Source organism: Schistocerca gregaria, chromosome 4 (assembly GCF_023897955.1).
Source record: "Schistocerca gregaria isolate iqSchGreg1 chromosome 4, iqSchGreg1.2, whole genome shotgun sequence".
NCBI lineage: Eukaryota > Metazoa > Arthropoda > Insecta > Orthoptera > Acrididae > Schistocerca > Schistocerca gregaria.
The window spans coordinates 712,063,858-712,089,330 of NC_064923.1; the positions used below are offsets into that span (position 1 = coordinate 712,063,858).

The 25,473-nt window shown below is 43.9% G+C and overlaps 1 protein-coding gene across 1 annotated transcript in view; it reads left to right on the forward strand.

The window, feature by feature from the left end:
• The first annotated feature begins 7,642 nt into the window (after positions 1-7,642).
• The window catches only part of LOC126267284 (uncharacterized), a 46,471-nt gene continuing 28,640 nt past the window's right edge, over positions 7,643-25,473 (forward strand). Inside the window, exon 1 of the mRNA XM_049972355.1 lies at positions 7,643-7,710. The gene's annotated coding sequence lies outside the window, so the exon portion shown is untranslated. The remainder of the gene's footprint in view (positions 7,711-25,473) is intronic.

Sequence of the window (25,473 nt, forward strand, 5' to 3'; positions counted from 1 at the left end):
TTTCACATGTACCGTATTTCAATGCACCAGGAATTGCATGGCGACGACTTTGAACGCCGGTCGCGGTGGTCTAGCGGTTCTATGCGCGCAGTCCGGAACCGCGCGACTGCTAAGTTCGCAGGTTCGAATCCTGTTTCGGGCATGGATGTGTGTGATGTCCTTAGGTTAATTAGGTTTAAGTTCTAGGGGAATGATGACCACAGATGTTAATTCCCATAGTGCTCAGAGCCATTTGAACCATTTTGACTTTGAACGTCGGATACAGTTCTGCAACTGGGCACAAGAGAAATTACGGGACGATGACAGATTTTTTGCACGCCTTCTATTTAGCGACGAAGCGTCATTCACCAACAGCGGTAACGTAAACTGGCAAAATACGCACTATTGGGCAACTGAAAATCCACAATGGCTGCGACAAGTGGAACATCAGCGACCTTGGCGGGTTAATGTATGGTGCGGCATTATGGGAGGAAGGATAATTTATCGATGGCAATCTCAATGGTTCAATGTATGTTGATTTCCTACGTAATGTTCTTCCGATCTTACTACAAGATGTTTCACTGCGTAAGAGAATGGCGATGTACTTCCAACATGATGGATGTCTGGCACATAGCTCGCGTGAGGTTGAAGCGGTATTGAATAGCATATTTCATGACAAGTGGAGTGGTCGTCGAAGCATCATACTATGGCCCGCACGTTCACCGGATCTGACATACCTGGATTTCTTTCTGTGGGGGAAGTTGAAGGATATTTTCTATCGTGATCCACCGACAACGCCTGACAACATGCGTCAGCGCATTGTCAATGCATGTGTGAACATCACGGAAGGCGAACTACTCGCTGTTGAGAGGAATTTCGTTACACGTATTGCCAAATGCATTGAGGTTGACGGAAATCATTTTGAGCATTTATTGCATTAATGGGGTATTCACAGGTAATCACGCTGTAACAGAATGATGTCCTAGAAATCATAAGTTCACAAATGTACATGAATCACATTGGAACAACGGATATAAAATGTTCAAACGTACTTACATTCTAAATTTTAATTTAAGAGTACCTACCTGTTACCAATTGTTTGTCCAAGATTGTGAGCCATGTGTTTGCGACTATTACAGCGCCATCTATTACAAAGCGAAAAAAGTGGTCCAACTAAAACATTCATATTTCCTTACGTACTACACGAATATCCAATAGGAAATGGGGGTTCCTATTTTTAAGAAAAACGCAGTTGGTATCCTTTCGACCTATGGTAGCGCCATCTAGCGGGCCAACCATAGCGCCATCTAGTTTCCCCCTTCAAGCTAGACAAGTTTCCTTGTTTCTAGTTTTATCGTTTACACATTGCGTGAGATATTTGGCCCGGTCACGATCAATGGACCACCCTGTAAATATCAAAACAGTTTTGCATCACCTAGTTCCGAGACTTCCGGAATCTGTACAGAAAATATACATAGAGATCATCATAAACACCATTTCTGCCCTTTTTATTACTCACGAAAACCACACATTGAATGTTGTACTACCATACAGCGAGATCTTCAGAGGTGGTGGTCCAGATTTCTGTACACACCGTTCCCTCTAATACACAGTAGCACGTTCTCTTGTATTGATGCATGCATCTATTCGTCGTGGCATACTATCCACAAGTTCATCGAGGCACTGTTGGTCCAGATTGTCCCATTCCTCAACGGCGAATCGGTGTTGATCCCTCAGAGTGACTGGTGGGTCAAGTCGTCCATAAACAGCCCCTTTCAATCTATCCCAGGCATGATCGATAGGGTTCATGTATGGAGAAATGGAGTACATGCTGGCCACTCTAGTCGAGCGATGTCGTTATCCCGAAGGAAGTCATTCACAAGATGTGCACAATTGGGGGGGGGGGGGGGGGGGGGGGAAGCGATTGTCGTCCATGAAGATGAATGCGTCGCAAATAAGCCGCCGATATGGTTGTACTATTGGTCGGAGGATGGCATACAAGTATCGTACAGCCGTTACGGCACCTTCCATGACCACTAGCGGGGTACGTCAACCCTACATAATGCCACCCAAAGACATCAGGGAACCTCCACCTTGCTGTAGTCGCTGAACTTTGTGTCTAAGGCGTTCGGTCTGACCGAGTTGCCTCCAGACACGTCTCTGAAGATTCTCTGGTTGAAAGCATATGTGACACTCATCGGTGAAGAGAACGTGATGCCAATCCTGAACGTTCCATTCAGCATGTTGGTGGGCCCATCTGGACCGCACTGCATGGTGTCGCGTTTGCAAAGGAGGACCTCGCCATGGACGTCGCGTGTGAAGTTGCGCAAGATGCAGCCTATTGCGCACAGTTTGCTTCGGAACACGACATCCTGTAGCTGCACGAAAAGCATTATCCAACATGGTGGCGTTGCTGTTAGGGCTGCTGCAGAGACATAATCCGTAGGTACCGGTCATCCACTGCAGTTGTAGCCCTTGGGCGGCCTGAGAGAAGCGTTCCTGTCCCTCTGTATCTTCTCCATGTCCGAACAACATGGCTTTGGTTCACCCCGAGACGCCTGGACACTTGTTTTGTTTGGAGCTCTTCCTGGCGCAAATTATCACGCGGACGCGATCGAACCGCGGTATTGACGGTGTACGCATAGTTGAACTACAGAAGACGTGAGCCGTGTACCTCCATCCTGGTGGAATGACTGGAACTGATCAGTTGCCGGGCCCCCTCTGTCTAAGAGCCGCTACTCTTGCGTGGTTGTTTACATCTTTGGGCGGCTTTAGTGACATCTCTGATCAGTGAAAGGGACTGTATCTGTGATACAGTATCCACAGTCAACGTCTATCTTCAGACGTTTTGGGAACTGGGGTAATGAAAACGTTTTGTGTGTGTATGTATACTGAAACGCCAAAGAAACTGGTGTAGGCATGCCTATTCATATACAGAGATATGTAAACAGGCAGAATACGGCGCTGTGATCAGCACGCCTATGTGAGACAACAAGTGTCTGGCGCAGTTGTTAGGTCTGCTGCTGCTCCTACAGTGGCAAGTTATCAAAATTTAAGTGAAATTGAATGTGGTGTTATAGTCGGCCACGAGCGATGAGACGCAACATCTCAGTTGTAACGATGAAGTGGGTGTATTCCATCACGACCATTTCAAGAGTGTACCGTTAATATCAGGAGTCCTGTGAAATATCAAATCTCCGACATCGCTGAGGCGGGAAAAAGATTCTGCAATAACGGGACCAACTACGACTGAAGAGAATCTTTCAGCGTGATAGAAGAGCAACGTTTCCTCAGATTCCTGCAGAATTCAATGATGGACCATTAACAAGTGAGAGCGAGCGAACCATTCAACGAAACATAATCGCCGGGCGCGGTGGTCTCGCGGTCCTAGGCGCGCAGTCCGGAACCGTGCGACTGCTACGGTCGCAGGTTCGAATCCTGTCTCGGTCATTGATGTGTGTGATGTCCTTAGGTTAGTTAGGTTTAAGTAGTTCTAAGTTCTAGGGGACTAATGACCACAGCAGTTGAGTCCCATAGTGCTCAGAGCAATTTGAACCATTTTTGAAACATAATCGATGTGCGTCTATATTGGCTTTCGGAGCCGAAAGCCCACTTGTGAACCCCTGATGACTGCACGACATAAAGCTTTACTCCTCGCCTGGGCCCGTCAACCCCGACATTGGACTGTAGATGACTGGAAACTTGTTGCCTGGTTGGACGACTCTCACTTCAAATTGTATCGAGCGGATGGACGTGTACGGGTATAGAGGCAACCTCGTAAATCCATGGACACTGCATGTCAGCAAGGGACTGCTCAAGTTGGTGGAGGGACTGTAATGGTGTGGGACGTGTGCAACTGGAGGGATGTGGCACCCTTGATACGTCTAGATATGATTATGACAGGTGACACGTACGACACCATACTGTCTGATCACTTGCATTGATTCACGTCCATTGTGCATTCCTACGTACTTGGGCAATTTCAACAGGACAATGTCACAACCCACACGTCCAGAATTGCTACAGAGTGTCTCCAAGAACATTCTTCTGAGTTTAAACACTTCCGCTGGTCACCAGACTCCGCAGACATGAACATTATTGATCATATCTCTGATGCCTTGTAGCGTCCTGTTCAGAAGAGATCTCCACTCACTCGTACTATTACGGATTTACAGACAGCTCTGCAGTATTCCTGGTATACGTGCCCTCCAGCACTACTTCAGACTGTGGTCTCATGCATGCCACCTCGTGTTACGGAACTTCTGCGAGATCGCTGATTCCGTACACGATATTATGCAGGTGTGTATATACAGGGTGTTACAAAAAGGTACGGCCAAACTTTCAGGAAACATTCCTCACACACAAAGATGGAAAATATGTTACGTGGACATGTGCCCGGAAATGCTTACTTTCCGTGTAAGAGCTCATTTTATTACTTCTCTTCAAATCACATTAATCATGGAATGGAAATACACAGCAACAGAACGTACCAGCGTGACTTCAAACACTTTGTTACAGGAAATGTTCAAAATGTCCTCCGTTAGCGAGGATACATGCATCCACCCTCCGTCGCATGGAATCCCTGATGCGCTGATGCAGCCCTGGAGAATGGCGTATTGTATCGCAGCCGTCCACAATACGAGCACGAAGAGTCTCTACATTTGGTACCGGCGTTGCGTAGACAAGAGCTTTCAAATGCCCCCATAAATGAAAATCAAGAGGGTTGAGATCAGGAGAGCGTGGAGGCCATGGAATTGGTCCGCCTCTACCAATCCATCGGTCACCGAATCTGTTGTTGAGAAGCGTACGAACACTTCGACTGAAATGTGCAGGAGCTCCATCGTGCATGAACCACATGTTGTGTCGTACTTGTAAAGGCACATGTTCTAGCAGCACAGGTAGAGTATCCCTTATGAAATCATGATAACGTGCTCCATTGAGCGTAGGTGGAAGAAGTTGGGGCCCAATCAAGACATCACCAACAATGCCTGCCCAAATGTTTACAGAAAATCTGTGTTGATGACGTGATTGCACAATTGCGTGTGGATTCTCGTCAGTCCACACATTTTGATTGTGAAAATTTACAATTTGATAACTTTGGAATGAAGCCTCATCAGTAAAGAGAACATTTGCAATGAAATGAGGATTGACACATTGTTGGATTAACCATTCACAGAAGTGTACCCGTGGAGGCCAATCAGCTGCTGATAGTGCCTGAACACGCGGTACATGGTACGGAAACAACTCGTTCTCCCGTAGCACTCTCCATACAGTGACGTGGTCAACGTTACCTTTTACAGCAGCAACTTCTCTGGCGCTGACATTAGGATTATCGTCAACTGCACGAAGAATTGCCTCGTCCATTGCAGATGTCCTCGTCGTTCTAGGTCTTCCGCAGTAGCGAGTCATAGGCTGGAATGTTCCGTGCTCCCTAAGACACCGATTAATTGCTTCGAACGTCTTCCTGTCGGGACACCTTCATTCTGGAAATCTGTCTGGATACAAACGTACCACGCCACGGCTATTGCCCTGTGCTAATCCATACATCAAATGGGCATCTGCCAACTCCGCATTTGTAAACATTCCACTGACTGCAAAACCACGTCCGTGATGAACACTAACCTGTTGATGCTACGTACTGATGTGCTTGATGCTAGTACTGTAGAGCAATGAGTCGCATGCCAACACCAGCACCGAACTGAACATTACCGTCCTTCAATTGGGCCAACTGGCGGTGAATCGAGGATGTACAGTCCATACTGACGAAACTAAAATGAGCTCTAAAATGGAAATTAAGCGCTTCCGGACACATGTCCACATAACATATTTCCCATCTTTGTGTGTGAGGAATGTTTCCTGAAAGTTTGGCCGTACCTTCTTGTAACACCCTGTATATGTGTTTGTTTACACTACTGAATTGGTTCTGTGTTTGTTCATTTATTTTAGAGCATTTAACTTTTAGACAGTTGTTTGCGCTACTGGTTCCGCTGTCATGCTACCTTACCCTCCTAATCCTTTAGATATTCCATCTCTATCGATAAATTGTTTTCGAGGAGCCGTGGTTAAATTATACCGTGGATGGTATTATCACGCTATCCAAAACCGGCGCCGAGGTTACTATGGTGTACCGTGGGCCTTAGATGTGAGGGGCGAACGAAGGCTGTGGAGATGCATACTGGTGAATAGAAGTGCAACTACTGGAAAAGTGACCGCCCTGCGTGACACAGTCGTTTAAATGTCTGGGCGTAGCGTTGCGAAGCGATGTGAAATGGAACTGGCGTGTGGGGACTGTGGTGAGGAAGGTGAATGGTCGGCTTCGGTTTATTGGGAGAATTTCAGGGAAGGTGTCGTTCATCTGTAAAGGAAACGGCATGCACAACGCTAGTGCGACCTATTCTTGAGTACTGCTCGAGTGTTTCGGATCCGCGCGACGTCGGATTGAATGAAGACATCGAAGCACTTCAGAGGCTGTTTGCTACATTTGTTACCGATAGACTGATAGACTGGATCCGCATGCAAGTGTTACGGACATGTTTCGGGAGCTCAAGCAGGAATGTCTGGGAGGGGGAAGACATTCACTTGAAGAACACCAGTGAGAAAATTTGGAGAAACGGCAGTTGAAACTGACTGCAGAACGATCCTAGTCTCGCCAACATATATTTAGCGTAAGTACCACGAAAATAAGATGCGGGAAGTTAGGACTCATACAGAGGCCTAAAGCTAGTTGTTTTTCCCTAGTCCTATATGCCAGTGGCATAGTAAAGGAAACGACTACTTATGGTACAAGATACCCTCAGCCACGCGCCGAGCTGTGTTCAAATGGCTCAATGCGGCTTAACTTCTGAGGTCAACAGTCGCCTAGAACTTAGAACTAACTAAACCTAACTAACCTAAGGACATCACACACGTCCATGCCAGAGGCAGGATTCGAACCTGCGACCGAAGCGGTCGCTCGGCTACAGCCTGTAGCGCCTAGAACCGCATGGCCACTCCGGCCGGCCCGAGCTGTGTCTTGCGGTATATATATGTAGATGTAGATATTAAAACCATAAATACTTTTCTCAAAACTTTAAAGTATAAAGTACGTAACTAGATTACACTATTTTCAAAAGGTGGACACAAATTATTCACCCCTTGGTATTGCGCGTGTTAGTGTGACTGGGCAGTGTAAATACCTCACGGAATTCATTTTTCAGCTGTTAATTCCGAATCTCCCGCGATCCTTCAGTGGTACGAACCTGCAACTTCGCTCTTCGTAAATAACTTCTTTGCACACGGCCTAAGTAATAATTTGCACCTTTATGAATCGAAGCGCCCGTACGGCTTGAATACTGTCGCGAGATTCTCTTCAGCACACGCCGGAAACCGTTGGCTCAGCCACGTCATTGTTGACCACCTGGACATACCTTTAATAAAAATTCTCACTCGTCACCGCTGCCCAGTTTGTTTCGAATGGACAGTGATACAGACTAAACACTGAGTAACTGAGACATCTACATTCTTTCTGTACATACGCTTTTGGTGTAAAAAGAAGGAAAACGTACTTATTGCTAACAACCGCCTTGTCAAGTTTCGTTCCAGGAACAAGAGAAGCACGATTCCGCCATAAGTTTCAGTGCAGTGAAAAGCAGATAAGGGAAGCACGACATGTCACGTACTCAGTTCTGTCTTCGTTGATCTCCTCGCATGTCACTGAGGCTGTGTGTGCTGCGTTAGGACGCCTTCACTTAGGTAAGTGTGCATATTAATGAATGATTCTCGAAAATATCTGACGTCTGTGTAGCATTATGAAGAGTATCATCTTAAACCATAGGATTATTTCTAACTGGACGGTCTAAGAGACAGATATGTGTTCCAGATCAACCTATAGACTGACACATTGCCTCACGTTCAAACTGACGTTAAAACATGTACAGTACCCAATAGGAGACAGATACTGTTGACATGAAAAGCCAATTAATGTCTACAATCATTCACGGTTGATTTTGGTATTAATGACGTAAGGTGCATTACGAAGTTTTAATTCTAATTTTTAGTTTAGCCTGGTCCGCGTCTGATCTTTATCTGCATTGTTATACATCTGGAGATCTGAACATGACAGAAACCGCTTAGAGGGGGACTCTGAATTGAAGTTATTATGTAACTGGAAAAATCAGTACCGAAACACGCTCCGTGTGATCATGGCATCATAGTAACACTGACCAGATGAACTGCAAGACAGATACTACTACCACTACTGGTAGTAGTAGTAGCAGTAGCAGTAGTTCCGACCTACGTAAGATGCGTCTGAAACTGACAAACTTGTCACACAGTACTACACACATCAAAAACAGTTTTGTATCAATTCGGTTCCGAGAATTCCGGAACCTGTACAGAAAACTGGAATAGAGGTCAATATAAACATCATTTCCACTCTTTCGTTTGCTCATGAAAACCACACGTTGCATGTTGTACCACCATACAGTGAGACCTCCACAGGTGGTGGTCCAGATCGCTGTGCACACCGGTACCTCTAATACCGAGTAGCACGTTCTCTTATACTGCTGCATGCCTGTATTCATCGTGGCTTACTATCCACAAGTTCATCAAGGCACTGTAGGACCAGATTGTCCCACTTCTCAACGGCGATTCGGCGTAGATCCCTTAGAGTGGTTGGTTGGTCACGTCGTCTATAAACAACCATTTTCAATCTACCCCAGACATATTCGATACGGTTCATGTTTGGAGAACATGCTGGCCACTCTAGTCGAGCGATGTCGTTATCCTGAAGGAAGTAATTCACAACATGTGCACAATGGAGGCGCGAATTGTTGTCCATGGAGCCGAATGCCTCGCCAATATGCTATTGATATTGCACTATCTGTCGGAGGATGGCTTTGAGCCGTTATAGGGCATTCCATGACCACCAGCGGCGTACGTCGGCCCCACATAATGCCACCCCTAAACGTTAGGAAACCTCCACCTTGCTGCACTCACTGGACGGTGTGACTAAGGGGTTCGGCCTGACCGAGTTGCCTCCAAACACGTCTCCGAAGATTCTCTGGTACATGTGACACTCATCGGTGAAGACAACGTGATGCCAATCCTGAGCGGTCCATTCGGCATGTTGTTGGGCCCATCTGTACCGCGCTGCATGGTGTCGTGGTTGCAAAGATGGACCTCGTCATTGATGTAGCGAGTGAAGCAGCGCATGGTGCAGCCTCTTGCGCACGGTTTGAGTCGTAACACAACGTCGTGTGGCAGCACGAAAAGCAGTATTCAACATGATGGCGTTGCTGTCAGTGTTCCTCCGTAGGTAGCGGTCATCTACTGCAGTAGTAGTCCCTGGGCGGCCTGAGCGAGACATGCCATCGACAGTTCCTGTCTCTCTGTATGTCCTCCATGTCCGTACAACATCGCTTTGGTTTACTCCGAGACGCCTGGACACTTCCATTGTTGATTGACCTTCCTCGCACAAAGTAACAATGCGGAAGCGATCGGACCGCGGTATTGACGATCTACGCATAGTTGAACTACAGACAACATGAGTAGTGTACATCCTCCTGGTGGAATGACTGGAACTGATCGGCTATCGGACCCCTCCGTCTAATAGGTGCTGCTCATGTATGGTTGTTTATATCTTTGGGCGGGTTTAGTGACATCTCTGAACAGTTAAAGGGGCTGTGTCTGTGATACAACATGCACAGTCAATGTCTGTATTCATGAGTTCTGGGAACGATGGTGATAAAAAAAAACTTTTTTTGATACGTGTTTCATAAACTTTGATGACTGCTGAAGATGTCAGTTTCTTTTGTGCATTCATCGAAGTCGTAACCGAAACATGTTGTATCTTTAAAATAATCTAGTTTATTCTATGTTAACTTAATTTTGTACTTAAGCGCGGAAATGAGAGCATTCTTGTTTGTCGGATGTAACATCTCGGCGATATTTGTGATGTATGGGTGTGCAGAATTCGATACATAATAATACAAATATTTAGCAATATTTCTCATTTCATTATACAGATGAGTTCTAGAAAACATCTACTATAAATCGTAGTATTATCTATAACCATACTGTAGTTAAATGATGTTCCTTAAATGCTACATTTGTACACATGAATCGAAATTCAGATGTAGTAACAGTGGCGTTTTGACCATTGTTTCTCCTCAGACTAAATAGTCCTGTTAATATCCCTTCAATTCATTCATTTTCTCAGTTCCTTTTTTTTCACTACAGATTATAAATGTTTACTTTAGACCAGGGGCAGCCAAGAACTCGGCTCGCGAACCGTGCCCTGGCACGAGACCCGTAGTTTTCTGCATGGCTGTACGTTTTCCCCACCACCACAGCACGCTATCTGAGAATGGGGAAGGGAGGAAACTGTGCATTCGTCGCATTTAAGTGAGAATTTTGATTTTAATTTCATATTTTTCAACGACATAGATCAAATAACGCTCATTTTCAGAATTTTTTGTTATTTTTGGCACGCTGAAGCAATACCACAAATTTTACTGGTATAAACTGTCGGCCTAAAAACATACACAGTCAATTTCACAGATTTTCGCAGTCAGGTTGCCACGTAATTGTGACCTATTTAGTTTCATAATCGAAAAGAGTTCTTTCACACACATATGTTGATAGAAAAGTTAAAGCATTTGAATGCTCGTTAAGGAGACGTGTAAAATCTACCTGAAGTTTTAACGTATGAGGATTTGTCTTTAAAATGGGAATTACATTCCAGGTTACCCAGCTGCGTCTACACGTCCACAGGAGCGCTTTCAATTGAAATGGCAAATGGTCTCTTTCAAGGACCCAATGAAGTCTTCACACCTCAGGTTTTCTTTATTCTATCTACAGTGCGGTTTTCTTTTTAAATGCATCCCCATTACATCAAAATTAAGTTATTTCTTAAAAAGTAAAGTACGCAATCCACTCTGGATGTTCTACGTTTCGTTCCTGCACTCCAGAATAGTGGGTTTCAAATCGAAAAATTGTTCTAGGAATGTCCCTTGAGTTGCCAAACGTACTTTGCATTCATATATAAAGTGTCCACACTGTTCGCACAATCCAATCGAAAACCTTTGCAACTGACAGTGGAAAAAAGTGTCCATGTTGAGAAATTTTACCATTCATACCGTCAATTTCCTAATGTGTACCATGCTTGCTAAATTGATAGATAAGACAATCTTGATTCATAAGATCGTTTTTGCTTTTTCATCCTTCCTACATGATACTGTAATGTAGCGTAATTGAAAATCTGTCGTACCCATCGATAATGTGACCGCATAATGGATACTGAGAATCCTCATCCCCTTCTCCTCTCATTCCTATTCGTTTCTAAAGTCTTGTGGCGACAGATCTCTATATTGCCTCATTTTGTGCAAACTGGCAATGGACCTGTGAATTTCTTTTATACTATGAACAAACTGCAGACCATAAACGGCGCTGATACTCTGGTTATGTCGAACTGAAGAGAGTTGCGCCGACCGAAAAATGACTGACCGCTATACTGAATGGAACGTTGCGCTCTAGCTGTTATTTACGAGGAGGACCTAGAAAAACCGAACCTCGGCCCGCACATCCTCCTCGTGTGCAGTTTGGCACGCCGTGGCCGGCACTGCTTTAGACCTATTCATCCATTACGACCTCTCGCTCCTGCATGATTCCTAATGTCTTCTACCCCGCCTCTCAGTAGGTCATATTCTTGATGCTTACTTATCACTTGAATAAATTACCTTGCTTCACTACACGTCCAGACATTTCGATTTAATTTTCATTGTATTTAACACTTACGGAAAAAGATCGCAACGCCAAAGAACAACGTAGAGTAAAGAAGTTCCAGTGAAACGTTTATCTAGGCAATATATTTAAGTGATCAACATAGCAAAAATGCAGGTTAATGTAAGCTCGAGATAAGCCAGTGCAATTGTCAAATGCTGGTACATTAACAACAGGTGTAACAGCGAAAATATTGAATTCAAGGAGGCACTGTGTTTTACGGGTGGTGGAATTCCATGCGGGTTGCACATGGCTCGTCAATACGATGCTAAGTTGGTGCAGTTTCCGGATACCACTGAAGTTGACGTGCTCGATTGGAGACAGATCTGTTGATCGAGGAAGCCAAGGCTACAAAAATGATCAAATGTGTGTGCAATCTTATGGGACATAACTGCTAAGGTCATCAGTCCCTAAGCTTACACACTACTTAGCCTAAATTATCGTAAGGACAAAGACACACACCCATGCCCCAGGCAGGACTCGAATCTCCGCCGGGATCTGCCGCACAGTCCATGACTGCAGCGCCCTAGACCGCTCGGCTAATCCCGAGCGGCCCAAGGCAACATTTCGACACTTTGTGAAGCATCTTGGATTACAACAGCGGAATTTTGGCAAGCGTTACGTTGTTGGAAAACAACCCTGGGATGCTATTCATGAATGACAGCACAATAGATCGCATCACCAGACTGACTCACAAACTTGCAGTCAGGGTGCGTGGAATACTCACTAGAGTGCTCCTGCAGTCATACGAAACCGCATCGCAGACCACAACTCCAGTTGTAGGTCCCGTGTGTCCAGCAGGCAGACAGGTTGGTTGCAGCGGCTCACTGGCACCGAGGGAGAACTAGCGTAAACAGTAAAATACAACAGATCTCCACCCTGCCAACGAGCTCTCACTTGACGCCACTGAAGTCACAAATGGCGGTGGTTTGGGGTTAGTGGAATGCACGCTACGGGGCATCTGGCTCCGAGCTGATCCTTCTGTAACCGATTTGTAACAGAGCATTGTGTCATTATGGTGTCAACTGCTGCTCAGATTGCTGCTGCAGAGGCAGAAAAATGCGCCACAGCCATGTACCAGACACGATACTCTTTTCTCTCGGTAGTACCACTTGGCCGCGCAGATCGTGTCTTCTTGCGGCAACAATACTCTATTTCATTTGGGCTGTGTTCACCATCATCATTTCCTGTAGAGGGTAACAGTTTTTCATAGAAACCCATATCTGCAGTAGGAATGTACATGACATCATCATTTTTGTGCCTATTAAGAGGTAAAGGACCACTATACAGTGATTCCTCTGGGAAGGTAATGTTACCTTTTATTGCCTTCTTTAGTGGTGCAAACTCTGACATAACAGTCATGTGTTGATTCTGGCTGGGTTTTAATATGTATTTGTGAGCATAACTGTACTGCAATATTTTATACTGTGAAATTTTGGAAAGCTAATTATGTTTTGTCTTCATATTTGTTTTAAAGAGTTGTTTAAAATGGTCTTTGTAACTTTTGAGCATGATCTGTTTCACAGGAACAATAGTAAAGAATTTTGATGTTTTTCTAACAAGTGAATGCCACTCTTCAGGAAGGTGCAATCTAGTAACAACCCTTCTCCTCTTTTCAATGTTCCCAAAGCCCCTATCACAAGGCAAAAATGAGGGTCCCCACTCTGGAAAGTAATGTGTAATTTTCTGAAATTTGTTAGTATGTGCAAGAATGAAGAGATACTGTAGACGTGCCTTGTTTTTGTTTTGGGCAGCACAGTTAAATGAAAATAATACAATTTCAGTTGTATCAGGGGAAATGACATGTTTAAGGTACCAATCTAAACAGAAAATAACTTTATCAGGACCCTATTTGCCATCACATTCTTTGTACATGAACATATGTGCCGTTCCACTGCTGCAACAGTGTATATTAAAGATGTACATCCACAGTTGTCTCAGAAAAAATACATCTGTTGAAGGAAGTACTGGAAGAGGCAAATTTTGCTGGTCATCAAATGCTAAACATGCAACGGATTTATTTTCCCTATCCCTTTTAGTTTCTTCCCTAAGTCGTTCATAGAATACTTCACTCTTTCGCAAATGTACTTCCTTCTCGAGTTCAAGCTCTCTTTTGTGTTCCAAATCATCAGTACAATCTTGTATTAATTTCTTTAAAGAATCACACTTCTCACAAGTGTCACTTTTTGGTGTCCAAATTAAATATTGAAATTAGCTTTAAAACATCTATAATAATAGTCTTATGGTACCGTACAGTTTTGCACTTTTTCACCTGGTTTTAAGGCTTTAAAAACATCTGCCTCATGCTGTTCTAAATATAACTCATACATTATCTTTACATTCAATTCTAGAGATAAAAATACTTTCTTGATATTAACTGCTCTACTGCAGTGCGATGGTCGTGCAGGAAACTGTTTTACATAATTTATAACATTTTCTACGTCATTATCACTCACTCTGTTAGGCCTGTTTTCATGTTTTCCTCTACGATCTGAGGGTGGTCCAATATTTTTTGATGCAAATGAATCCAGACGTTCAACCCGTGCCTTCTTTATCCCAAAAAGGCTGCAGAAAGCTTTTTTTGCTCTTTACATGTTGTTGGGTTTTAAGCTGAACCTGGAAAGACATAAAATATTAATTCAAAAACGTTTGTGTATAAATTCGGTTTCCTCATTTTAAAAATAAATATTATTTTGGGCTAATATTATTTCACTGCATGTTATTACACAAATATATACCTTGTAAACGTATGTGAAGCTACGAAGTTGCGAATCTTCACCTTTTCTAGGCCTTCACCGGTCAACTTGCTTTGGCGTAATCGAAGCACACGAAAACGCACCCTGTGTTTCTTTTGTTGAAAGTGAGTTAAACTTTGTCGGTATTTCCTGTTTTTCCTTTGTATCAAGTACATCTAAACGTTTTCTTTTGCACCTGCATGCAGGCCCTGTTTCACGAGCTGGAATAACCGTGCCACTACATGGGATACACGACTCATCACATTGCCTTTTCAGTTTGTCTCTGTTTCTTTTCCATTTAATAGAATCACCTTTTCTTTTTCTTGTTACGTGTTCATATTCACTATCACTGCGTGAATCATCGGAAGACATGTCTTAAACACAATATTCACTACAGATAAACGCAGATAAGCGCACGATCTGAACAACTTCAACTTCACATGCAGCCATGTAAACAACACAACAACCTTCTACGCTAGTGGTTCCACCTACTGGAGCAAGAACAAGACAAGTCCAGGACTAATCTGTTTCTTCCACCAAACGCAACCATCCATAACTCATTCAGATCATTAAGATCAGTCCGCAAAAGTCTGGTTCTTGCACCAAAATGTGCACGTTCTGATGTTATATCTCATGCCGATAACATCTCATTTTTGACCAGAAATGGACTTATCTGGTTTCTGCAGCAAGCCCAATTGTCGTGACCACAGCTGCCGGTAACCATGTACAGTGGCTACATTCCTGTAAAGTCTTTCTTAGTAACCACAGAACGAACATTCAGCTTCACGTTGCCCTATTGCACGACCATGTTTAAATTCAATGAGGTGTTGATAATGGCCTCTTCGCGACCTTAAAGGAATTCTTGAGTTCAAATAAATGGCTCTGAGCACTATGGGACTCAACTGCTGTGGTCATTAGTCCCCTAGAACTTAGAACTACTTAAACCTAACTAACCTAAGGACATCACACACATCCATGCCCGAGGCAGGATTCGAACCTGCGACCGTAGCAGTCGCACGATTCCGGACTGCGCGCCTAGAACCGCGAGACCACCGCGGCCGGCGAATTCTTGAGTACCTAATATCATCTCGACATGTGAGGTAACTAGCGATCACGAACGTTACAGCACGTATTTAAAGCAAACCCGATTTGAATCAGCATAGTGGCGCCACTAGAGTCACTCTTATGGTAATGGCGCGAAATTTCAGTTGACATAATCCTTCAGATGTAGCAACTCGCCAAGCAGCTTCCCTTTATGTCCCACAAGTCCTTCTTGGTGTTGGGATTTTTATTCCGTTACTGTATTTGTGCCTTGAATTGTGCACAACGGCACATCATGGTTGTCATGAGACCTTGAGTATTGCCTATCATACGACAGCATCGTGTTACAATGTTTAACCCTTTCAGGGGAAGTGGTTCCGTTTGAAATCACCTAGAATTTTCTCATCTTGTGGCAAATGGGCAGTGGCTATATTTGAGGACATCATTCAGCAGCCTAGTTGGTGCTGCCCTCTAACGGCTGTCACTGGAACCGCTTCAAAATCTGTAAATATTAGCAAGTGGTAAGGCGAGGTGGATTGCCATTTTTTTACGCTGTGAACGAACGTCTTTGTTCTCAAATTGTGAGTGTGTTCTCCTGTATTGGGTAACTTTTATGCATGTATTAAATGCAGAATACCGTTCTGTTTACATTAATACTATATGTACTGCAATAATAACCAAAATAATGTATTTATTTCCGTGAATGTTTTGGTGGTTCCATTTGAAACCACTGCTCCTGTAACGACAGCATTAGTAGGTGTGAAAAATTTTTTTCCAGTTTGACGTGATGTATTCTCACAGACTAAAGGACGAGGAAATTCTGGAGTGCCTTTTCGCAGATTTTCCTTCAGATACCGACTCACAGATTGACACTAGCAGTGACAGTGGAAGTGATGTGCTAGCTGAAGACAGTGATCTGGATTTACGAATGAAAACACTGTTTTATCTCATATTATTTCGGAAAGTGAGACTGAGGACCATTTTGACAATGACAGCGATGATAGTTTCAGCACTAATGACTTTTTGCCACTGTCTTCCATTGCGAATTTTTCATGGAGAAAGGACGCCAGCGCAATGAACTTTTGCCACCAATTTTTCAGAGGAAGCTGGTGTACGAGGAAAACTTAAAAATGACAGTGAAGGTATGCAATCAGTAGATTTTTTGTGCCTGTTTTGTGACATTATGTTAGAACACATAGTTTTCCAGTCTAGCCTGTGCGCAACACGAAAAGGTGGCAATTTCAGGCCTCTTTCTAAAGCAAAACTAAAAGTACTTTTGGCTGTCTACATTATAACGGGAATCAAGAAACCTTGTTATTATCGTGATTGCTGGTCACCCCATAAGAAACTTCGAGAAGAGTACATTTCCTCACTACTGTCGGTAAAAGGTTCAGCTGGATTTTGACACATATTCACATCAATGACAACGCTGTTATCTCTTCAAGGGGGAGTAGAAATTATGACAAATTATATAAAACCTGTCCACTAATCAATCAGATACTGATCAACTTCAAAGAATTCTACGCACCTACTAAGGAGCAAGCTATAGATGAATGTATGGTGAAGTTCAAAGGACGAATCACATTCAAACAATATATGCCCCAAAAGCCAATCAAGAGGGGATACAAAATCTGAGTCAGAGCTGATTAGTTTGGATATATTTGTGATTTTCAGATATATACTGGAAAAGTTGAAGGCATATTGGAAAAATCGTTAGGAGAGAAAATTGTGAGAGATATGTGTAAAGCCTTGGAAGGAAAGGGGTACCACATATACTTTGACAATTGTTTTTACCAGTGTCTCACTTTTACAGAAGCTAAAAGGTGACGGACATTTTGCCTGTGGAACAATTAGATCGCACAGAAAAGGACTACCTACGCTAAAAACCGATAAAGAGTTGCAAAGAGGAGAGTTTGACTGGTCTGTCATTTTTGTTGGGAACAGCATTCTGGCCCAGGGGTACCCAAAAGCCTTAGCCATGCGCCTCGATAAGCAGTCAAATTCTCCAGATCTCAACACACGCGACTCCCTTTTGTGGGGCTATATTAATCACAAGGTGTACATCAATAACCCCCAAAAACATTGCTGAGCGGAAAAGAGCCATTGAGGAGGTCATCGACAGCATCAATGGTCCGACACTTTAGCGCATCATGCAGAAATTCACTATTGCACTGCACGAAATCTTCGCCGACGATGGCAGGCATATCGAACATGTCATAACCTAAATGAAATAACCTGCATAAAATGGAAAGACAAACATGTAGTCATGTTGCTGTCTACAATTGATTCCCCTGTATGTTTTGAAGAAGTCAGCTGTAAAGAAAAGGATGGAAAAATAACAAAGTTACCTGGCCCAAAAATGCTGAAATCAAATGATGCAAATATGGGATGTGTAGATAAGGCAAATATGATGAACAGTTTTTATGCAATAGACAGAAAATCACGAAGGTGGTGGCTAAGATTATTTTGGTATATAGTCGATATTTCTATTGGAAATGCATTTATTCTGTTTCGATTATGTAATCCAACAGCGAAGCAACTGCTAAAGGATTTTCGAAGACGTGCTGCCACAGGCCTTGTAGGCAGGAATGCCTTCAAAGATAGTCCTGGCCATCCCAGTACACCCTCACAATCATCTGCAAAAAAATTCGAAACTGTTGTTCCCCATGAGAAACTTATATCGGAAGCAAAACATCTGCCAAAACAGGGAATCTTAAGGCGCTGTGTACACTGCAGCACAAAGAAAGAACCCCACAGAAGCAGATGGACATTTAGTCACTGCCAGTTAGCCTTTTGCTTATCTGCGGAAAGGAACTGCTTCTTACTGCATCATCAAAAGTGATGACATTTAGCAGGCAGTGGCTCCATTTGAAACCACCCTGTATGTGTTCAGTTTATGTATACTTCATTTAATTTTTACATTTTTCTGTCTCACTGTATGAAAATTAATACAATAAAAAAAAGTAAAAATTAAAAGGGATTTTTTTTAAATTTTCCCCTGAAAGGGTTAAACAGAACAACGCCCGTAAACACATGACACGTTTCCCTATGAGTTTCCTGTGTGATGAAGTTCTGCTGCTGTTGCTTTTCTTGACCGTGCGCCGTGTCCACACCACGTACCAGGTAATCCCGCGGCGGTCGTAGTGTCCTGCTCCACACTGCTGCTGGCTTTCCTGAAATTATGTATCGAAATATGCAAGCGAATAAGGGGAGCCACTCAACGTTAAAACACACCACTGTTCGAGTCTGGTATGAACATCTATAATCTGAGACGATATGGACACCACAGGTTGCACTGTTTACACTCTAAATCGTTAATGTTTATCCCAATTAACAATCCTGATGATTAACAGTCCAAAATATAATTCAGGCGAGCGTGCGCGTAGCCGACACGACGCGGGTGATTGTTGATGATGCGGAAGCCGAATGATCGAACGAAAGTTCTTAAGCTCGTCACACATACAGATACCTGGTAGTACTTCTCCTTGCCACTAGTAATGATACAACACTGTTCGTAAAGTTAATTTTTCAGTTCTCAGTTATCACTTGTACGAGCGTGCGCGTAACCGTCGTGGCGCGGCTGATTGTTGATAAATGCGGAAACGCGATGACCGAACGCACGTCCTCACGGACGCTACAAGACACTGGCACTTACTTGTACTCTTTTGTGGTAACTAATTTTTTCTGATTCACATTAGTTCATTCTGGGAGACCGAACACGGTGCGGGTGATCGATGCTGTGCGACACACAACGAGAGGATACATAAATACGTTATGGACGGCACTGCTCATTGTTAATTACTTCTTGACGAACTTTCCTCTGAATCACTTCCATACTTCATAATTTTACTGTAACAGCACTTGTAGCAACACTTCAACCTGAATACTAACAAAGCCTCTCTCATGCAAAGCTACACACACTACACAACCTAACAGTTTCGTGTCCCGCGCTCGACTCTATGACGCGGCGGCCAGCAAAGATACTCCACAACTAAGCCAGCGATATGGCAATACGCTTACACTGTGGCCAGCAAGAGCTCCAAATATGTCTTCGATAGAACATGTGATGAACTAGGCGGGACGTCAGATCTGTTCCCGTGCCAGCAACCAGGGCACCAAGAAGCAATAGCTGAGAGCCTCATGAGTACATGAGGCTTTACGACACCCTTAGCAACCTAATCAGGTTACGCATCCTGGCTAGAGTAGGTGCATCGTCATAATAATATGTGGCTTCACACTGACCAGTTCTTTGTCAGTTTGACTCGATTCTGCAGTCATTGCAATAGTACTAGGTATCCTCTCAGTCCGAAGAGTCTCTTTTCGTTTACTTCTCCTCTGGGTCCTTACTTTTTTTAGGCTGTGTAGATATAGGGTGTCCCAGCAGGAATGGTCAGCAATCACAGATATGACAGGGACGACAATCTGAAGTAAAAAAAAAACTTTATAACCACCTGTGTCCTGTTCCCATCGGTTTCCGAGACAGAACAAATTTAATGTACACTATTATTTATTTTTTTATTATTCCATACACTGTCAACTTTACACGTGTACGCACATATAACAGTTGGTTAACATTACCATATACGTTTTACAAAGTAACTGAAAAATACGAGTCGTACGACAATGCGATACAATTTGAACAATGTGTTGTTATTCCTGCACAGGTTGTTGAAGTACATGGTAAGTAGAAAAATTTAAGCTTGGAAGAACAGCTGTTCTCACACTTTTTGCTGAAAAGTATGGTAAATACTCTACGTGTCGGAAAGCGCCGGCGATATCCTTCGACAGCACCAGGAGAACCACGATCGCAGAAGGCATAAACGTAGACGATATCTGCATATTATTTGTTACTGTAGGTGCGCGGCATTTTAGCCAGCGTACGTACTAACACAGTTAACAAATGTTTGTCTCTGACACGCTCTTCCGGCCGAGGTGGCAGAGCGGTTCTAGTCGCTTCAGTCCGGAACCGCGCGTCTGCTGCGGCCGCAAGTTCAAATCCTGCCTGGGGCATGGATGTGTGCGATGTCCTTAGGTTAGTAAGGTTTAAGAAGTTCTGAGTTGACTGATGACCTCTGATGTTAAGTCCCGTAGTGCTCAGAGCCATTTGAACCATTTTGAACACGCACTGCTTCACTCACAACACGCCATAGACAATTGGGCGTTCAACGTACTAATAAGAGGGGCGTTCCGAAAGTAACTTTCTTTATCGTTTTTGAGAGGTGAGATTATACACCAAGAGAGACGAGCAAACGCTGTATGAATCCACACCCGTTGCTGGTTCTACGACGGAAGGGGCGTTACTGGAGGAAGTAGAAGATGAAGGAGAGGGAAGTAGCTCCAGACCGACGTCCCGAGGTTATTCGGGTACACATAACGATATCGCACAGACTTGTACTGACAACGCGGTCGCCAATGGATGTGCGTGCTGTTATCCGGCGTAAACGAACGCCTACAGACGGTGTACGGTAACGAGATCATGTCCTGTCAAATGGTTGGTAGCTGGTGTTGCACGTTCAGAGAAGGAAGGCAGAAGGTTATCTGCATTGAAAGCTGCACTCTCGAGACGTCGCTTCCACAACAGTGCTGAGGTGGAGTAGGCTGTGAGACAGTTCTTGCGTCGCAGGTCTCCGAATTTTGCCAGGGTGGTTCTTTCAAACTGATTGCACGCTATGACAAATCGGGAATAATTTAGGGAGAAAATTTTCGAAACAGGTGTCATGCAAATGCAATCAAATTCTTCACCGTGCACAAAACTTAAAAGAAATTCGGTTGATCAAGACACGAAGTGCTTACCATGATTCACAGCAAAGGTTTGTTTACTCCGTTCTGTTTGAGAAGATGGTGCTGGCTGATGAGGTTATCGTGTGTGGGAGGGGGTAGGAGAGTGGAGAGGAGGGGAACTGTCACATTGTCGTCTTTGACCTTCCCCATGAAACGTACAGATCAAAACAAATGCTATGGCGAAGTGGAGGAGCGGCAATTATTAGACAACTTATACAGTCAAAGTGTTTAATTGATTTCGAACTTAGAATCCAGTTTTCTCAATGAGTTGTATTATGATTCATAGATTCACACTTATGTTCGTCAGTATGAGCAGTTCCTACAATCTTTAAGACGTTTCTGTACGGCGTGAAACATTTATGTCAGTATAAATGCACTTGCACGTATTGTTCATTCAGGATTCCATAGGGTCTGAAATACTCCTTTCCTCTTATTAGCTCCTTATCTCAAAATAGTTAACGACAGACTACCGCTTGTATATTTTTACTCTAATGCTTTCATGTCGCGATTATAACACCTATAATGAATCTTCTGGCAGACTTCTGATACGACCTCTGCTTGGGTGCAGCCAATACAGCATACGTCTCTCTTAAGAGACATCTGGTACTGTTTCTTTAGATATTTTCAAATCCGCCTTCGCAGCGTGCAGTGGGATTCATCCCCAAAACACTACTGGCCATTAAAATGCTACACCACGAAGATGGTGTGCTACAGACGAGAAATTTAACCCACAGGAAGAAGATGCTGTGATATGCAAATGATTAGCTTTTCAGAGCATTCCCACAAGGTTGGTACCGGTGGCGACACCTACAAGGTGCTGACATGAGAAAACTATCCATACACAAACAGCAGTTGACCGGCGTTGCCTGGTGAAACGTTATTGTGATACCTCCTGTAAGGAGGAGTAATGCGTACAATCATGTTTCCGACTTTGATAAAAGTAGGAGTGTAGCCTATCGCGATTGCGGTTTATCGTATCGCGACATTGCTGCTCGCGTTGGTCGAGGTCCAACGACCGTTAGCAGAATATGGAATCGGTGGGTTCAGGGGGGTGATACGGAACACCGTGCTGGATCCCAACGGCTTCGTATCACTAGCAGTCGAGATGACAGGCATCTTATTCCCATGGCTGTAACGGATCGTGCAGCCACGTCTCGATCCCTGAGTCAACAGATGGGGACGCTTGCAAGACAACAACCATCTGAACGAACAGTTCGACGACGTTTGCAGCAGCATGTAATATCAGCTCGAACGGTATGTCTGCTGTTACCCTTGACGCTGCATCACAGACAGGAGTGCCTGCGATGGTGTACTTAACGACGAACCTGGGTGCACGAATGGGAAAACGTCATTTTTTCGGATGAATCCAGGTTCTGTTTACAGCATTATGATGGTCGCATCCGTGTTTGGCGACATCGCGGTGAACGCACATTGGAAGCGTGTATTCGTCATCGCCATACTTGCGTACTACCCGGCATGGTGGTATGGGGTGCCACAGGTTACACGTCTCGGTCACCTCTTTTCGCATTGATGGCACTTTGAACAGTGGACGTTACATTTCAGATGTGTTACGTCCCGTGGCGCTATCCTTCATTCGATCCCTGCGAAACCCTACATTTCAGCAGGATAACGCACGACCGCATGTTGCAGGTCCTGTACGGGCCTTTCTGGATACAGAAAATGTTCGACTGCTGCCCTGGCCAGCACACTCTCCAGATCTCTCACCAACTGAAATCGTCTGGTCAATGATGGCCGAGCAACTGGCTCGCCACAATACGCCAGTCACTACTCTTGGTGAACTGTGGTATTGTGTTGAAGCTGCATGGGCAGCTGTACTTGTACACGCCATCCAAACTGTGTTTGACTCAATGCTCAGGCGTATCAAGGCCGTTTTACGGCCAGAGGTGGTTGTTCTGGGTGCTGATTTCTCAGGGTCTATGTACCCAAATTGCGTGAAAATGAAATAACATGTCAGATCTGGTATAATATATTTGTCCAATGAATACCCGTTTATCTTCTGCATTTCTTCTTGGTGCAGCAATTTTAATGGCCAGTAGTGTAGGTATATTGCAAGTGAACCACGTCTCAGGTACAACATCCAACTAATATATACTGCTCGTCACGCATTTCGTGCGACGTCCATTGTCAACGAAAAGCGATTGTTTGCATGCTGTTACAAACAAAACCTTTTTTAAGGCGAAACTTTATGTGGCCATTTGATAAAGTGGTACAAAATTAACCTAAGGCAGTTTCCTTATACCGACACACACTAGCAAGGGCAATAAAACGTGAGGAATAACCTATACTCAAGTAGCAACAGCACTTCCCTGGACCGCTCTGGCAGCTGTCGTCATGCAACAGCTTACTTCGTAGCTGCTGGAGTAAACGTTGTTCTTCGTAGTTTAGCGTCTCTGCTAGGCATAACATAGCTCTGTAGAATGGGCTCGTAAAATTCTGCTTTGATAATCATTTATTTGTAACGGGAAGCAAACCTACGTCTTCCGTTGTCTGTGGGTGTCACATGACATGTGCGGTGACTACTACTTGTCTAGACTGATTCTACCTACACTCAGCTAAAAGGGAATTGTAAATATTTTTGCTGAAACACCAGATAAACTGCACCCGACGAGTCTTAGGACAGACACCCTGTGTGAGAAGAAAGTACCAGATACCTGAGATTCGCTACCATCATGATCTAACTGATACTTGAACTATGGTTAGAAATATCAAGGAACGCCTCAGAAGCCGGTGAAGTTGACATAACGTGTAATAGTCACATAGCTTTCTCCGCCCCCAATCACCTTGACAGGCAGTAAGAGTAGGGCACTGATACTGTCAAGCAGGCACATGATTCAAAGGTAATGCACTGAGGTATTCGTAGTTAGTTTTCGACCTTTTACTGTTCGTACCATGTTACATTTAATGGGAAAAGTGACGCTTCTCTAGAACAGGTCGCTGCACATGTTTCCCCCATACGTCCCGCCGGAATATCTTCACCACTTTCTGTGGAGTGTAAATACACGTGGAGAGAGTTATTTCCGATTAGCTGTAAGCGCTCATCGTGTTATTATAGATTCTTCATAGTGTAGTGCCGCGCATTGAGAATGCCTGCAAGGAAAATAAAGGACAAGTCTTCTGGGAATTCAGGACTGATTGGCTTATGATGAAATTAATGCACACGACAGCCGTATTGGCCAGTAAGCAAGTAGTCTTTACAGGTAAATATAGCTGGCTACATTTCACTGGCATACAAGGAGAACAACACCGGGAACAGGAAACCGTGACACAACCACCGTCTTACTCCCACAGACTAGATGAAGCTGCCGCGCGGGATTAGCCGAGCGGTCTAAGGCGCTGCAGTCATGGACTGTGCGGCTGGTCCCGGCGGAGCTTCGTATCCTCCCTCGGGCATGGATGAGTGTGTTTGTCTCTGGGATAATTTAGGTTAAGCAGTGTGTAAGCTTAGGGACTGATGACCTTAGCAGTTAAGTCCCATAAGATTTCACACACATTTGAACTTTTTTTGTTTTTTCGATGAAGCTGTTAGTTTTTCGAGTACCATTCAAATTTATCATCTGGCGTTTTAATCTATTGTAATTTTGTGATCAATATGTCGAAGTTAGCAGTATCAGAACCGTCGCTAAAGTATAGCAGTTTCCTAGAGTGGCTTCACCTTGGGCTGTGGTATATTACAAGTCATCACTTACCATGATTAGTGCAGTATTCGTACTATAGTGTTTGCAAAAGGTGCATCGTGATTTGTTATATAAATTGAACGATCGAGCAGAAAATTGGTAACCACAAACACTTTACGAGGGTGAGCTGAATGTTAATTCTTCCGACTTTTTTATTCTGTTCTCAATAATGGTTAACGTACAGGGTGACAATCATTAAACTGTATGAAATAAAATTGTCATAGCTTCTGAAAGGTTTGCGTTAGGACGTTCTAAATGCACGGTTGGCCGGGGGTATGGTGGGAATTAGTATGTTCGTGCACACACTTTCTTGTTGTCGGTCATTTACACATGAATATGTCACGGTACAGCGTGCCTGAGCGTATAGCCATTGTAAAGGCCTGTTGCGAGGGCAATAACAGCCCAACCGCTGCGCAAAGGAAGTTTGCGACCGAGTTCAAGCTGAAGACAACCGGTCTGAGTGTCCTTACAGTCAAGGATTT